Source organism: Polistes canadensis, unplaced genomic scaffold, assembly GCF_001313835.1.
Source record: "Polistes canadensis isolate GaletaPanama2010 unplaced genomic scaffold, ASM131383v1 scaffold_48, whole genome shotgun sequence".
Lineage (NCBI taxonomy): Eukaryota > Metazoa > Arthropoda > Insecta > Hymenoptera > Vespidae > Polistes > Polistes canadensis.
Window position 1 is genome coordinate 832,072 of NW_014569595.1, and position 15,911 is coordinate 847,982.

General features: G+C 30.1%; 1 protein-coding gene across 1 annotated transcript in view; it reads right to left on the minus strand.

Moving 5' to 3' along the window:
- The window catches only part of LOC106785328 (putative glucose-6-phosphate 1-epimerase), a 28,137-nt gene that overhangs the window by 10,927 nt on the left and 1,299 nt on the right, over positions 1–15,911 (minus strand). The window lies entirely within an intron of this gene.

Below are 15,911 nucleotides of genomic sequence, written 5' to 3' on the forward strand. Positions count from 1 at the left end.
ATATATATATATATATGTTACGGACAAATAATAAAATATAATAAGTAAAAAAGTGACTTACACAAAAAAAGTTTATTAATAAGTAAATTTTACTGAAAATTTCCCATAAATATGTTGATTCATGATCGTTCTGATTTAATATCGATTTGTTTTTAAGAAACAATGCGAAGTAATGATTAACGATTTGAATTATTGCAATCAGTATTACACAGATAGAGTAATGCATAATACACGTTTACGAACACGAGTTGCATTCCTACTTATATACTATTCTCTAACAGCGAATCAAATTCCTTTTTTTTGTTTCTGCTGCTTTTTTGTTTTATTTTTTTTTTTTTCTATTTACGACGTAGAAGTGCATAGTCATATCGCATCAATAATAACGTCGATTCATGCACTTTATGTCGTTCATAAAAATAATTAGATACGAAGTAGGGGCCTCGCGTAATATACAGGGTGTTTCAAAATATATGAGCATAACTTCAGGGGTGCGTTGGTGTTTTCTAAGTATGGTAAAATATAAGAAAAAAAAAACAGGTTACATATAATCGTAAATCTGATATGATCTTGTTTTCAAATTATCTTTTTTTATTATACGTGTTGTTACATGTTCTTGTTTTCTTTTTTATAAGAAAATATTCAAAATTGTCATTGTCGGTTTCGAAAGCAAAGTAGTCGGTAAAGTTAAACAAATTATAGGAAGATAAAAATAATTATAATTTGGAAGCAAGGGCATAAATATCGAGCATATCATTGCATGAATCTTTTTTTTTATTATATTTTATTTCAGTTTATCAACCTTAACATTTTTGTCGATATATTTTGAAACATGCTGCATATATAAATATATTGTAGTGGTTCTATTCCAATCGTGATAAGCGCGTTTCATAAGTCGTGTTATCGAGAATCGAATATTAACATATAGTAGACGTATTATCTATTTATTTCGAATTGATTAATAATTAATATTGAAATTGTTTTTGTAGTATATATAATAATTGAATATTAATATTATTAAAATATATATTAAAAATCGCATAACTTTCTTTTTATTATTTATAAATTGTTAACTCACACACATTTTTAATTCATTTAAAAATTAATTATACGATATGTTTTATTAATCAATATCTAACGAAACATGATCGGTGATGTTTATTCTCATTTAAAGAAAAAAAAAAAAACAAAAAAAAAATAAGAATTGTCGATAGAATCGATCCTGTGATCTTGCAGCAGCTTCTTTCTCTCTCTCTCTCTCTCCCTTTCTGTTTCTGTTTCTTTCTTTTAAAGATCGTTAGAGGAGAGTTGTACCGACCGAAAGTATGCAGTAAAATGCAAGAAGCGGATGCCACGCATTATAAGTGTATTAACGCGGCACCGTTGGTAGCCAAGCACCATTCTCAACAACGAGAGCGACGAAGACAGACAGAGAGAGAGAGAGAGAGAAAAAAAAAGAGAGAGAGAGAGAGAGAGAGAGAGAGAGAGAGAGAGAGAGAGAAAACGAGATCGGCCATCTGCCACATCTACGATTTACGATTGTCCAGTGAAACTCTGACGAGAGGACCGTTTCGGTCTCGACTGATAATTATCAAGAAAAACTGGGCTTCAGTAAACTATATATATTTCTCTTTCTCTTTCTTATACTCTCTCACTTCCTCTCCTTCTTCTGTTCTCCTTTTTTTATCATCTTTACCTTCTCTTTTATCTCATTGGTGGTTTCGATCGTACGAATACCCTCGGTACAATGATCTCAAGGTTTTACCTAATAAACGTACAACAAATACGTGTGTGTGTGTGTCTGTATATGTGAGTATTATTTGTGACGTTTATTGTATAAAGTAATAATACATGTTAGTTAGAATATTATTGAAATTAATGTTGAATTATTTATTATATATTATGAAATATTGTAGAATTTTTGTCTTAGAACGAATTGAAAGAATAAACGAATGGGGGAGAGATTCGTATTTCATAAGATTCTATAATGTTGTAAATAATTTTAATATTGAACTCGTGTTATTAGAAAACACGTATATATATGCGTGCAGGTTACATTTAAATTATTTATCTATGAAGACGTTGAAAAGATAAAAAAAAAAGTTTAGAAAAGAAAAAACGTAAAAGAAGTAAAAAAGAAGGGGGTAGAAAAATAGCGTATAAATTTTTATTACACAGTCGGTGGAGTAATCTGCCTTCCTTCCGAAAGTTTATCTCGAGTTCAAAGGATCGATTTCCTGCGAAGCGAACGTAATTACAGCATCGTAATTACACGAATGGAGAACGGTCAGTGGTGAAACACTGTGAAAGAGAAAGAAAGAAAGAAAGAAAGAAAGAAAGAGAAACGCACGAGAATTTCAAAGAGAAGCAAAATCGACGAACGAGAGGAAGCATTTTCTTTTTCTCTTTGTTTTAGATTTCTTTTTTATATATCTCCTGTTTTTTATTTTTTTTTTTAACGCAAACGTGTAACGTAAAAGGTATGACTATATTCCTCTTTTGTTGTATTGATAAAAGATACTCAACTATATTATCTCTTTCTCTCTCTCTAACTAACAAATTTTGTTATTTGTTTTACTATGAACTAAAAATAATGTTTTCCTAGTAAGGGAGAAATAAAAAAAAAAACTCATAGTAATGTTATAGTGTAAGAAAAAAAAAGTTAGCATGGTGGACTATATAATCTGAAGACGTTTATCTTCTTGTTATCTGGACCAACGAGTCTTTGCTAATCTTTACAAAGAAATTCTTTCTTTTTTCTCTTTCTCTCTTTTTGTTTCTCTTTTTCTGTTTATCTTCTTTCCGGATGAGTCACAAAGATGATCGATGCAGCAAGTGCAACAATTCCCGCCTCTTTTCGAGCTCAAATATAAACTCAACGCACCTCAAACTTCTTTTTTTTTTTCTTCTTCATCCTCAGGCAAACAAATCAATTTGCTCGTGCCTTCGGAACCGTGCAATTTGCATAAAGTTAAGGAAACAACGCGAAGAAAAGTAGTGTTATGTTATATAGGTATATTTTCGATCAAATATCTCGAATTATCGGATGATTTATTTTAAATTACAAAGATTTTCTGTTTTTTATATATAATATCATTATTATTTGAAATTTGTAGCGATGTTTAAAGTAAATTAGATAGTTTAAAATAAATTATCGCAATCTTTAGTGCGATATTTCATTAATGAAATAATTTCATATAAATATCTTGTTTTCATACAAGTATATATGTGTGGGTGTATGTCCATATATATATATGTATATACGTGAAAGATTTGAAAAATAGATTAACAATAAGTCATATAAAAAATGAGGAAAATATTAGATCACTCATAAAGTTAATGCCAATTATTTTCCATCATCATTAATGAATAAACAAGATCAATCAACATTTAGTATTCTCGCGTATATTCTTTTACTCATTAGCTCATAAATGGAATGAAACTTACTGGCCAACTATTAACGAATGACAATGTAAATAAAAAATAAAATAAAACGATCATCCAATAGAAACGGGCGCAGATCGAATCGTATATATCTCAAAGCAACTTTGTATATTCATCTCCACGTTTTAAAGTTTACTCAACGTCGTTATACTTTATCCGTGAAAACGTGAAAACAGAATAAACTCGATTCCAACGTAACCGACGAGTAAAACGAATAAAAGTGTCGAAAAAGCTGTGCGAACCATGAGCGAATTGCAGAGGGAGAGAGAGATGCATTCCAAAGAAAAAGAAGTTCAGCAGAAAGAGAGGATGAAAGAGAAACGTAGGAGAAGGACTCTCTCTCCCTCTTTTTCTCTCTCTGGGTGCATCACTCTGGCCCCCTCCTCCCTCCTCCAGTAATACCACCTAACCCAGACACCCCTTACCCCGTTAACCACCTCATCTGGCATACTGCTCATCCCCCTGATTTCAGCCCTTCTCCAACCGTGCTACTACTACTCTCTTCCTCAAAAGTCTCGTAAATTACGCCATTAAATTCCCCTGGGAGAATATCCCTTCGCTCTTGCATCGTTAGACGGGACACCCGGTATACGTCGAAGGTGCTTGCTTCAAGCTCCGCCGAAGCTAGCGGTTTTTGTGTTTTCCCCGGTTCTACCACCACCATCACCAGCACCAGCAGCAGTAGCAGCAGCAGCCGTGGCAGTAATGGCGGACGGGGTTCACAACCCTCTCTCATACATACATGTTATATGTATGTGCTATAGATGTAGTAGATCCGATGCTTACCGCAACTCTCCTCCTCCACCTCTTCCTCCTCCTCTTCCTCCTCCTCTTCCTCCTCCCCTTCCTCCTCTTTCTACTCTGCGTCCTTCCAACCCACCAACGTCGTGGAACTTTGTTTAACTAAGGCCAGCAAGAAGTAAACCTATTTATACTAGGTTGGACGCGTTTGCAAGTAAGAGAGATAGAGATAAATAGATGGATGGGTTAGGTAAAGAGGGACAAAGAGGGAGAGGAGGGAAAATAAGACGGAGTTTGTATCGTGTTTCCATTCTCGTTGGTTATTCCACCCTTTCACATGCTTTCGCCAAAGCATGAATTACAAAAGAATCTTAAATTACGACCTATCTTCGAGTACGTATGGTACCTCTTGTGTTATATTCAGTTTAGAGATACGAGAGATTAGTTTTTAGTTTTACCTCCTTTTTTTTATTTCTTTTTTTTTTTCTTTTTTTTAATTTTTTTATGTTTGCAATGATTAAACTAAACGTTTCTTTAGTATTTAACTTTTAATTTATATTTTTGTCGGGTCTTTCTTTTATTTTTCATTAAATATTCTAGATAATTCGATATCTATTTTAAGATGATCAGATAAAATATGAACGGAATCGTCTAGCTTCATTATATATGTAAGCAAGTCCACAAATGTATTAGTTAGTATACTTTAGATCGATTCGTACTTTATCCCGACTGTTCACATTATTGATTGTATTTCACTTAAGAGCTAAAACGCAATTATATATTCTTATTTAGAAGAACCCAGTAGTTAGATGATAGCGCAGTTGTAGATAATTTCATAATACTTGATGTTGTATTTTAGAAAAACTTCTTTACTGTTAAGACAAAAACTGTTTAATTGTGAAAACAAGTATTGCATGTTTCTTTGATCATATACTCCTTTCCAATTTTTCAATGGGAGAGAGGGGGATGCAAAATAAAATATCTATTCAAAATATTTATTCTATACGGAAATAGAAAACAATTAGAAAATAACGTAATATAAAATATATATATATAACATCGTATTTTGTTAAAAAAAAAAAAAAAAAACAAACGATATTATTAACCGATCGATGAATAAAAAGAACAACAAAATTTCTATTCAAAGTAATATTCATATTTATTATTTGAAACTGAAATAATGAAATTCTTTATCCAAAGGAAATTTGGATACTCGTTATATATATATATATATATATATATATATATATATACATCGTTAATCGAATATCGTTTTATTTGAGTCGATGTAAAATCGTTTGATCAGGATGCTCAAACTTATCCGTGACGTTTTACAAGCTACTTTGAATGCATTTATCGTCGAGTTCTGCGATAATGAGCTGATTTGGCAGGGTTCTTTGCCGGTGCAACGCGAAGAAAGAAAACGACAAGTAAGTATAGTGGCGGTGGTATATAAGTAGAGTGATATAAGTAGAAACGAGTGGGTTGTTCGTCTGATCTGAGTAAATTCTTTCGTAGTGATGTCGTCTTAATCGTCATTACACGTAAGCGAGAATTTCGAATATCCGTCATCGTTTGCATTAATTATATTTATAAAACCATAAGCTCTTTAATCGTTTATTTTTTTTTCGATTTTTCGATAAATAGATCGATCAATCGAGCATCAATTTCGTTCTCGTTATTTATTCTACGAGTTTATAGTATTAATGAATTTTTCGAAAAACGGTTTTTTTCTTTCTTTTTTGCAATTTTATTATAGAAATAATTTTCGTCTTAATTAAATTAACAATTCATTTTATTTCCAATCAAAATTTGTATACGCGCGCGCGGTTAATTTCCTTTATTTTCATTTTTATTTTATTATCTTATAAATATATTCATGAGTTCAATCATTGTTAGTAATAATCTTTTTACTTAGGATAAATATTATTCGAATTAGAATCGTATAAATATCATATACATACCTATACGAACAAACGAATAAAAATATTTATGCATACGACCGTTTTTATTATCAAACGAAAAGTATACATCAAAATCGAAGATGTTCGGTTGAATTGACCGGCAATATTTTCCCCGTTTTCATATACATATGAAAAAGTAAAGAAAACGAATTCTAACAGGATCAAGCTATTTGTATTCGGATTACCTTAGAATCGAATTTTCTTTACAGAGGGTAAGTGCCAAGTTATTATATTTTATGGTCGATACTATTCATAAACCTTTAATATAAATTAACGAATATCCAAAAAGATAGAAATGTACATTTTTTGTAATAAATGATTTTTAAATAATCTTTAGGTTATTCAAAAAAAATATAATTTTATCATTGATCATAATAAAGAAGTCATATTGAAACGATTGAAAAAGTATAGGTATAACTGTTTGATTGTTCACATATACTTATAGATTATGTATGTGTACCTAAATATCGTGTACGTAGATATTAGTTTATAGGTACTCTTGTTAACTGGTGGAAATGAAAGAAGTTTAATAAGAAGAATAAGGTGTTCCCCGTCTTTTTTTGTTGTTTTTAAGAGCATCCGCGAGTTGCTCGAGTTTCTCTCCACCCGGTATAAGAGAGCGATGGATTATAGGCTCGAGCCGTAGACTAATGATCCCAGTGGCTGCGGTTTTTGCCGGCATTCTACAGCATTCCCATTCAACTGGATTCTGCTTCGAAGCCTCGACAGCATTATTTTTCCTCTATGGAACACCATGGAACGCGTATTATCCGTTTGCTTTGCTTGGACATGTTTCGTAAATGTCACTCACACACACACATACACCATATATATATATATATATATATTAAGTATATGTGAAAGAACGTATGTGCTGGCGCGCGCGCGCGCGCGTGTGCGTTGATGTATGTATGTGTTATGTGAAAGAACTTGTGTGTTATTGTGTGTGTGTATATGTGAAAAAGAAAGAGAGAGATCTAGAGGAACCACAGTTTCAATTCGTTTCTTAATTCCGTTCGTCTCGAACTACCTCACGAATCGGAATGTTTTCGTCTTATGTTAGTCCTTTTTCTTTAATTCGAGATGAGGCCAATGGCGGCGGAGTTCGGTGGCAACATGAAATGATTCTGGACGCTCCGAGTGTCCAATCGGCCACTTAATCTTCTACCGTGTTTCTGTGATCTCAAACGAAGACGAAGAAACACTATAAATTCTTTTTTTCTTTTTTTTTTTCATTATTTTTCTTTATATTTTTACTTGAAACAGTTCGTTTTTCATTTTATATTCGATAATATAAGGTTATATTAGGTTGGTGCAAAAGTCACTAACTTAATGAATAATTTAATAAATAATTTCAATGTTTATCATAAATTATTTTCATTTGTATTGTATAAGAAATTTTCAATAATAAAATGAATATATTTAATCAATGACGAACTATCGGTGTCTTTTCAAATGACATTTATCCCATCATTACGTCAGCTTATATCTTTATCAAAAATTACTCAATCAATAAAAAAAAAAAAATTAGAAAATATTATCGTTAAATTGACAAATCGTAATTACGTCAAAATGATCAACAAAGCGAAAAATCTATTATCGTTATCACAATTTTAATTATTTGTTTTTTTCAGTTTGGAAAAATTTGTACTTATTCGTATATAATAAAAATCAAAAAAAAGAGAACGATTTACATACGTTAGTTCAGTGAAGTTTTGTTCGTGCGTGTTAGAGAAGCTTATCTCGAGGTAATAAAAAGCATCGTTTGGAGGTGCAACATTAGCCGGATAACGATGCGTTTCCGTTGAGAAATTCTCGAAGAAGGGTGAGAGGTGAGCCTCCTTGTTCCTTCGTTTCATCCTCCATGCCGACGTTACTATGATTAACGGTCGACGGATTCGCCTGATGCTTTTCAAGACAAATTCGTCCCTCGAATTAAGATTCTCATTTTTCACGCTGAACTTTCTCTCTCTTTCTCTCTCTTTCTCTCTCTCTCTCTCTCTCTCTCTCTCTCTCTCTCTCTCTCTCTGAGATGAGATTAAAAAGGAAAATTACATCTTTGATTTGTTCGAAAGATCTTCCAATAATATTCTCAAACAATAGATATATTATTTATATATCAATAATATATTATTATTTATCAATTTTATTTATTCATCGTTATAAATAATTAAATATTTTAAATGTAATTATTATGAAAGAAAAAAATGAATTATAAGGAATATTTATTTTTAATCTACAATTAGATTTTTTATTATTTTTTTTTAATAAGTATTATCAATATTACGCGAAAATGAAGAAACATTTGAAAAAAGACAACATTGTTCGATTAATATTCGAGTGGTAATTTAATTTAATTTTTTATATACGTATTGTTTTTACAAGTATTATTTTTCAAAAAATATTGAATTTAAAAAAGTAACATATAACGAATATAATATATACGATATATTGTATAGTAAATGATTGATAAAGAATTTTCGCAGTTTATAAATCAGAACCGTGATTCATACACGCAAGAAGTTAACACGTTGATCCAATTTTGGAAAAATTGATAGATCGATCACTGTCATAATGTTTTTACATTATCCCATACGTTTTTTTCTTCCACATATGACGTTAGAGACGTTATCAATTTAAAGAAATAAATCTTATGGAATAGCTTGTTGTATTATGTGTATCAATAATGTATAAATATTAAAATATTCACTAATAATAATTTTTCTTTCTATATATAAATTGAAATATTGAATTGATTAATTTCAATCATAAATATTTTTAATGAAATAATTTTTTCTAAGAATATTTGAAAAACCAATGTTTTTTTTTTTTAAATATTTAATAAATCATTTTATATTGTTTTAATGGAATACCCAAAAATAATAATGAATGCATTTGAATGGAAATTAATAAGCCATTGTAACGACTATCTTGATGATTAAAAGAAAATATCTTTTCGCGTTGGCGTTGTACAAATTCACCCATGAGAGAAGCGTCTCGAAAAAAGAAAAAAAGAAAAGAAAAAAAGAAAAGAAAAAAAGAAAAGAAAAAAAAAGAAAAAAAAAGGATAGAAAAAGTATAAAGCTGCGGCGTCATTAACGTTGCTTGGTACTCCATCTCTATCATCTTCTTCTCTTACGGTTCGTTTGCATGCATCCTTCTCGCACTCACTGTTTTTTTTATACATATTTTTATCCTTGTTCAACAACCTCGCTCATATGGTTAACATACATGTATTGTTACTTTTTCCAACACATTAGCTAAATCTTTTAGGCGAAATCGTTTGTTCGTCCATCTTTATACTACTCTTCCACATATACAATACTATATGTGTTATCATAAGTCGACAATTATAATAATGGCGGACTGTGTTTCTAATATGAAAAGGCCATTTATTTTATGATTCAGTGTTGTTATATATATATATAGATTTAAATTATATTATTAGAAACACAAGAAAACACAACGTCATCGTTGAAAATATTACCAACAACGAATCAACGAGCAATACATAGTTAACCCTTTTCAGTTGAAATCAAAAGACAGTAGGGTGACCTAACAGTACATTCTTCTGTTAAAGGGAGGACGAGAAAATGATAAAGAGGGGATGGTGGAAGGGAGGAAGGAAGACGGGGAGAAAAGAAGAAGAAGAAGAAGAAGAAGCAGGAAGAAAAGAACGAAAGGGGTTGCCAGAACCGTACAATCGTACGATTCATCTCGTCAAAAAGGGGTAGGAGGAGGGGGGACGATGATTAAGGATCCCTTTCGTCTATCCTTGCCACGCCTAAGAAACGATTCATGCACGCATACAAACATACTTATCGAGTACACATTACTAACATACGTACAAATATCTTACACATACACGAATAGATATTTAGGGGAAATAGAAGAGTGTGAACATTCATAGGATACACATGTGTAATATCTAAGCTTAACGAAAAGGAAGGAAAGGCGTCGTTAATGGCTGCCAGCAAGATTCGACCATGAAATTTTATCTCGACTTCGAATTAAGGATCCCCTTTTTCCTACTACTACTACTACTACTAATATACTAATATTACTACTACCACTATTACTCTTCTTCTTATTTTTCGATACTTCTTCGTCTCGCTTGCGTGACTTTCTTTCCATAGAAATATTGAGGTTTTATCGAGGAGAAAGTAACGGGATGTGTATAACAAAAAAATCAAACTAGAAAAATTAGAAAATGGGATGAAAAATGGAAGAATAAAATGAGAAAAAAAAAATAAAGAAGAAATATAGGATTTGTTACGGGGGAACGTTTTTAAAGAGCATCTTTTTATGACTTCGTATTGGTATATTATTCTAATCAAATGTGAAATTTCTTTTGGAATAGAATTTTTGCAAAAGTTTTAGAGAAAATAAAAGTTTCATAGAAATCGCAGAGTAAGTTAATAGATGGAGAATTTCTAAAAGTATGGGAAAAAGAGAGAAAGAAATAAATGGAAATACTATATGGATATATCTTTGTTCTTGAAATTATTTTGACGAAAGACGTATGAATAGAGAAGAAAAATGACAAAGAGAAAGTTGGCGAATACATTTCAATAGAAATAAAAATAAAATCAAATTTCGTTGAATCATATTTTAATAAAAACAAGTTGAAATTATTTGATAATCCAATATATAACCATATTTATAAATAAATAAGTATTTTTTAATACAATCGCGTAAGAAAAAGTATTAGAAATAATTGTTAATATTAAAATAAATTTGTATAATAAAAAGAGGAAAAGAAAAACTACAAATTAATGTATATAATAAATTCAGATTAATTGAATCATACTGTGTTAGAAAATTATGAATATTAAAAATTAACGAGTTTATATAAGAACGATTAAATGTCAAATAGGTGGATACATGTAAAAAAAAAATAATATTTTTGAAATATGAACAAATATGAAGAAAAATTCGAGATGTTGGAACGTTTAGAAAAATGTTCAAAAGAGACGAGGGTCTGGGGAGGGAGGTGAGGGGGTATCGTGTGTTTAGGGTCGAAGAAAAATCATTCTCAGGTTTTGCGGCTTCCGCTTTTCGACGGCTACGAACCGTACGCAGATGTTCGGTCGACGAAACGAAGACCATAAGCATACACATATGACGATGATGCTTTGCTAACGAAACCTGAAGGAGTTACGGGACATCTGCTGGCTTCGTGTTTGTAGATATATACTCATGGAATGGTGGTACTTCTCGGAATGGAATTATGAGAAGAGGATAAGCATACTCGTTCAAGTACTTTAACGAGCGGGTACATCATTAAGTATATAATTTAAAAGATCTACGGTAAAAAAAGGGGGGAGGTGGTGAGGGAGTTAAACAAAAATATATCACAGTTTTTATTCATGGAAAATTTCATTAAATTTTCATGATAATCTATTTCTTTTTTTTATATTTTCTACATATATATATATATATATATTATTTTCATTTTTTATAGATAGAAAATAATTGTAATAAAAAAAAAAATAGATCCGCGATCTCTTTGAAAATACGGAGCTATATATGTGCGAAAAGGTTTTCGTTGAAATGTCACTTGAATCCGTATAGAAAGAGAATGTAATAAAGATAAAAATAAAAAAGAAATAAATCGTAAAATTGCTTTTTTCCAGGTTTTAGATTTAATTCGTTATCACGTATGTTATATAAAATATTTTGAAATATTATTACATTTCTATAATATTATATAGAAAATATTATATATAGAATCTGCAATATGTATATAATATCGTAATATCATAGGAAAACAAAATTATAAATTTCATTGGAGTTAAATTTTTGGAAAAAAGTTGTACAAAAATAAAATAAAACTCAAATGTAAATTAGAGTACGTTACTTTAATAAATTGCATTAATTTAAAAAAAAAAAAAAAGAACTAGAAAGAATAATATTATAAGATTATAAAATTTAACAAGAATATATTTGTAGTCAAATAAAATTCATATAAAATAAAATCAAATATTTTGTCGAAAGTTTCCAAAAATATAATTTAAATTTTCCATGATCAACAAAAATCTATATCTATATATATATATATATATATATTCTACAAAAGTTTATTTTAAAGAAAGCATTTAATAATTGAAAATATACTATTGACTGTATAAAATATATAAAGATAATTGTATGAAGATATATAATAAGAAGAATTAATAAAGTACATTTAATCATAGCTCATTCAACAAAGTAAATCTCTCTTTTGCAATCTAGTATGATTACACATAACGCGTTGATCTCGTCGTCGAGTAAACGACGACGACAAAAACGACGACGACGACGACGAAAATTGACGATATGTAGAAAACGCTTCGACGATTTACTTCAAGTAACTCGCATCAAGATCGTTATCAGTGTAGAGCTCAGACATGCCAAGAGAGAAATTTTACAGTCGTTTCAAGATGAATTGAAGTCAATTGCTAAACTTACTTTACTTATTCTCATTTTCACTCTCCTTTGCTAAAGCTATTTGCCATATTTTCTTTTCCTTTTTTCTTTCTCTCTTCTAGCTTTCCCACTTTTTATTTTTATTGCATTCTTTATACGCCTCAAGATGTTATAATTTTCCAATTAATTAGGTAATTAATAGTGACAACGAAACTACGAGATTGCATGTCGTTCTTTACTCTTTGACACGAAAATAAAACAAATAAAATTCAAATGAAGTGTTAAAGAACCTTTAAAAAAAGAAAGAAAAAGTAACAAAATATTATTACTCAACTAAGACATGACATTTTTGGAAAATACAGAAAAAAAGGAAGAAAAAGATTGAAGGAAATGGCAGAGAGTAAAGAAAAATTGGTCGATTCTGCATGCCCTTACTAAGCCATACATACACACACATACACACAGATACTGGTTAACTTTTTCTTTGAAAATGAAGAAGTAGAAGTAGAAGAAGAAGAAGAAGAAGAAGAAGAAGAAGAAGAAGAAAAGGGGAGAATAAGGAGAGAAGAAGGAGAGGATGGGATACAGGGGGACAGGGACGGGTAGAGGGTTATGAAGGGACAAGGGAGAGGAAGGAAAGACCGATGACTGGCAAGCGGCTAGGCGGCAGGGCCCTGAACCTTGGTGTATAAGGTATGTACTGGTCCAGAGAGCGCCCTTGTCTCCGGTCCGTCAGTTTTTTCATCGTCTGCTCCTGGGTTGCCGCTTTAAACCGATCGTCACGGGTACCGGCGCTTTTACGCGCTTCTCTTTCTTTCTATATATATATTTTATTATTTAATAGAGATCTATCTTATCTTTTAATCCATACATTTTATTATTCTTTTTTTTATTCAACGAATATTGGAGATTTTATTCGACATTATACGTATTTCTTGAAATATCAATTGTATACGTATTGTTAATAATGTGATTTCAATATATGGATGCTGTTAATAATGTAATTTAGGTATAAAAATATTATTTATTTTATATAGTATATTTTAGAAGTATATTTTAGTAAAAAAAAGTCCTAATACAATTATTTTTCATTTATTTAGATATTTAAATATCTATAATTAAGATATTATTAATATTTATTTATTCGATAGATATTAGATAGATATTTATAAAGAAGAAAATCAAAAGTATATTTAAGAAAATTTTGGATAAATTAATTACTCGAAATAAATATTAGAAAAATTAATAACACAAACGTGGTCTCTTTAGTAGATATTTCTTTCTCTCTTTCTCTTTAATCTTTGCAGGTGTGCCTGCAAGGATGAAGGTATCTTCGATTCATTATTCGTCATCATCGTTTTACATAGAAACGAAAGTAAGTTTATGTTTTTCTTTATTTGTTTTAATTGTTTTTATCACACATCAAACAATTCGATTAATTAACAATTAAATTTCTCATATGAATAAGTAATAAGAAAAGATCATGTTTTCAAAATGTTATTACTTTTTTTCTCTAAATTATTCACACAAGTCCGTTTGTTTATTAGTTGTTTATTACTCAACTTCCTGTCTTACGATGAATATGCATGACTTCATCATCCATTTTCCTTACCTCCTCCTCACTTCATTTTACTATGACTATGTTAACAAACATAACATATTTTTCATTAGATTTTCAAATAATTCATGAATTGAATTAAATTGTTATTTAAAAAGAGAAAGAAAAGTGTGTTAAAATACTTAAAAACATTTGAAACACCCTGTTGTGTCAATCCAAAATATAATATATTAAAGAAACTTTAATCAGATAACTATGTTTATTTTGATTCGAAAAATGAATAAAAAAAATTGAAACAAAGTAAAAAAAAAAAATGAAAACTGTTCACCCAACGATAAGCGAAAATCGTTAAAATGATTAGAAAATGTGATGATAATTAACGTGTATTATTTTAAATCGTACGTGTGTTTAAAAATATAATAAAACGGATGAAATTTCAAATCTAATATGTTTATAATAAATAAAACTAGCGCGAGTTACACGTTATTGTTAGTCATTATCAATTCCTATCTCTAATTTTGATCTTTTACCTCCATTTTTTTTCCCCGATTGTGAGATAGAATGGCAATAAGATCGTTTTATATCGGCTTCGATTATATCGATGCAAATCGAGAGAATAATATAGTGTATTCCATTCGATAAGAAACTGAGGATATATATTTCTTCTCAGCGAGTAGTTCTTTCTGCAAATGATTTCGATCTCCTTTAACGAACGCGTACGTTTTCTTAATTGCAAGTTGATCGTTTATTTCTTCAAGAGAGAAAGAGAGAGAGAAACTCTATCTTTATCATTCTTTTACTTTTTACATTAACTTGAAATAATGAAACATTCATATCGCGTTCTTATTGTATTATGTTAACTCCTTGTAGGAATCCAAATGAATTTTTATATAAACATGCGTATATGGGAGCTTGTTATGATATATAGTAATATTTTTATATTATAATATTAGATATATAATACCTATATAATATTATATAATATATAATATACTTATATAATATTCTCCCCTAAATATATTATATAAAAAAAATGTTATCACTTTAAAATAAAATCAAAGTTACAAAATACAACTAACTACTCAGAAGTAAGTAGCTATAAACTTAAATGGTCTACATTACAAAAGGGTTAATTATAACAACAAAAACGATATAAACGAGCAAAAAAATATAAAAAAAAGACCAAAAGAATCGGAAAAGGATTTTGTTGTTTTTTCTTTTTTTTTTGATGAATGTCCTCGAACGTAAAGATTTTTTCATACTTTTTGTCATTTTCTTTTTCTTTTTTAAGGATCGTTACTTGCACGATGGCTGATGTCACACGTGCATATGTATGTATGTATGTACCTATATATATATATATATATATATATATATATGTGAGAAAGAGAGGAAAAGAGAGAGAAGGGAGTATCATTGCCCTCGCCAATTTATTCGCCGTTTTTTCAACGTCTGCCGTCTACAAAACGGCCGTCACGGATATCACGCTCATACGCCTGTTCTTTTCCCCTCAGCGAGTGTCCGCGTCTTCTCGACCGTGATATTATTGTTATGGAGAATCTCGCGTAATATCCGAGGCAGGGGATAAAAAGGTGCGAGATTACGTGTGTCCTTCTATGAGGACCGACCATTCGTCAAAAACCTATTTTCCTATTCCATTGACCAGCAAATTTCTTAGCTTTAGAATTATTTATCTTCGCTGATTTTTCATTTTTTTTTTCGTTAATTCATATTATGTGCACGTATACCCGTTTAGAGATTATATATATATATATATATATATATATATATATATATAT